Raw genomic sequence first — 2,675 nt, forward strand, 5'->3', positions numbered from 1 at the left:
GTGCTGCTTCCCCTCTCACAAGAGTCACCTAAGAGGGGAATTTCCCCTATTTTCAAAAATGAAATTCATGCCCTGAATAAATGTCTAAAAATCCTGATTGAAGTATCACTATAAATAGTTATAAATTATAAAAAGAAGGCTTTAAAAAGATTGGTATCGGTGATCGGTATCGGCAAATACTGCTTTCTGTGATCGGCCTCAAAAATCCTGATCGGAGCACCCCTACTTATTAATATAACATAAACACAGTTGTGTTTTTTCTGCACTGTCTTATTTTTTTTTTAAGAATGTGCTGATTTTAGCAAATGTATGAATTAAAAAATGAGAAAAAATTCTCAGAAATCAGTCTCCTGACACTGTTTTTACACTTGTAGGTCAGTTCTTTGGTCTGGACCGAAAAAGAAAAAGATGCAGTTAGTCCTGGTTCACTTCACACTGTCATTTTTAACTATACAAAACAAAAGGCGTAAGGATACAATCACAACCTGATCGGACAGCTTTTATGACATATTTTGCAAACGTACCCAACAACCAAAACAATGCTGTGTGTTAGGCTAAATGTGCTTGTGTGTAGACATGGTGGTATTTTACCAGTTCACAAAACTCTTATAAAAAAATCTTATATAATGTGTAAAGGAGTCAAAACAGTGGCATGAATTCCATACGGAGATCTGCTATAAGGACACAACAGTTATGGCACCTGTACCAAACTGTAATAGGCAACATAGTTCTTATGAAAAGAGAATCAGGTCTGCTTGAGAATCCTGTCCTTTTAGGGTCAAGTGTTGTGACATCACGTACTGTTTTAGTTTCATTTAGATGTCTTCAGTCCGTGTTGCATTCATACAAATAGGTGGATCTCTGTCCGCTTGTTGGGTGCACACCAAGGGTTAGATGGCAGTTAGATGGCAGTTCACTTACTCAAATGAACTGCACTGACAGAGCAATTAAACCAGAGTTTGTTTAATCAAACCAAACTTGCCAAGTGTGAACACGCCTTAAAAATCAGGTTGCATTTGGAATTGTTGTCTGACACATTTCGAAACACAACACAAAATCATGCTTGTGTTGCTATTGGACTATGCAATCCTGTATTTTGTTTCAGGTCACACACACAGAGTGTGTAATGATTCCTCCACTTCATTACATCCTTTTCATGCGAGTTCTCTCTCTCGACTCCTCCTCCGTCCTCTCACAACAGAATGACTGAAACCTAAAGCCATGTGGCATTACACTCCCTGCCAACTGAGGCAGCAACCTGCATTTCCCACAATCCACTAAATGCCTGCCAATTTTACATGGTGAAAGCGAAGCAAAGCATCTCTTTGATTCTATGAGGAGAGAGAGAGATCCGTCACATACCCCTTTGAACTTTTTCATTTTCCAGACACGCCCCTTTAAAAAAAAAAGAGGGGAAAAAAAGACAAACACCAGATCTAACCTGGTACAGCTAGTTATGCGACCTACACTTATCTACACTAAAAAAATTACAATGGACCACAGCCAGAAACCGTTTGATTTCCACCAGCACAGCTCATATTCTCAAATTCAGCACGTTTTCATTGATACGCGAGTCACTGATTGTAAGTAACCTAGTTAGTGCCCTGTTATGATTTCATTTTAAAACAATGACTGCTATTTTTACTCATTGTTAACTGGAGTAATAATAGGGCATTAATTAGCAGGTGATCTGATGAAAATGAATGACTCACACATGATTAAAACACAAAACGTGCATAACTCATAAATATGATCTCAGTATGATCAGGTGAGAGGATTAAATGGCTAAAAAGAAATCAAAAAGCAGTGCGGCGTTGTCTTACTTTGAGGCGGTGTGTATCTTTTGGGTGTGTTTCGCTGCAGCTGCACTGTTGTCATCGGTTTTAGGCCCTGACATGAATTTGCGCGACGCCGATACTGAACGCGCGGTGAAGGCGGTGGCGTCGCGCGAAGCATAACGGGGCCTCGATCGATTACCTCAGTGAAACTGCAACAAAAAACGGTATTTAATCCGCATATTTCAGGCTTTGTCTGAAAACGCAACGAGAACATGTCAATGTAAAGTCTATCTGTGGTCAACCCTTTAAAACACGACTTATTCTGCTACACGAGGAATGACAGCAAAGACAGGCCTAGAATAAATGACTCACATGTTAAAAGAAATCAATAAGTTATTAGATACTGATGCGCTGGATTGACATATAATCATAAGTAGTAGTAGCAGCACAGCTGGGCAGGACTATTAGCATGACAGCTAGCATTATATCGCCCCTTTTTCAAAACAGTGTTTACGTAAAATAAAATAACACCACTGGCGACCTACCTGTCAGATCATTGGCGTCGCTGCTTTAGAGGATTGGTGTGTGTGACATTGGTTATCCTATTTAATAGATTAGATGATGGCTTTAATCTCCGTTTCAATCTTTTGGTGATGGGGTCTTGCCGACGGCTCACTTAGCCTGCGTCCAAACTATGAATCTTTCGTCTTATTTTTTCACACTCGAGCTTATACAATGTCGTTCAAGTTTTGGGTCCTCTCGATACTCGTTTAAATCTATATTCTGTCGCGTACGACCTGCTCAACCTCGCGTAGCTTGAAGCTAGCGACAGGTTTACCGTATTTTCACGCAGCTCAGCACAACGGCACGAGCTCCGGTCCACATCCACGAGCCTCC

The 2,675-nt window shown here is 40.4% G+C and overlaps 1 protein-coding gene across 2 annotated transcripts in view; it reads right to left on the reverse strand.

Moving 5' to 3' along the window:
- Positions 1-2,675, reverse strand: part of LOC107730508 (palmitoyltransferase ZDHHC5-like) — a 32,624-nt gene extending 29,949 nt beyond the window's left edge. For both annotated transcript variants that reach the window (XR_001638690.1, XM_016541347.1), the window contains exon 1: positions 2,324-2,675. The gene's annotated coding sequence lies outside the window, so the exon portion shown is untranslated. The remainder of the gene's footprint in view (positions 1-2,323) is intronic.

Source organism: Sinocyclocheilus rhinocerous, unplaced genomic scaffold, assembly GCF_001515625.1.
Source record: "Sinocyclocheilus rhinocerous isolate Xijiao unplaced genomic scaffold, SAMN03320098_v1.1 scaffold1570, whole genome shotgun sequence".
NCBI lineage: Eukaryota > Metazoa > Chordata > Actinopteri > Cypriniformes > Cyprinidae > Sinocyclocheilus > Sinocyclocheilus rhinocerous.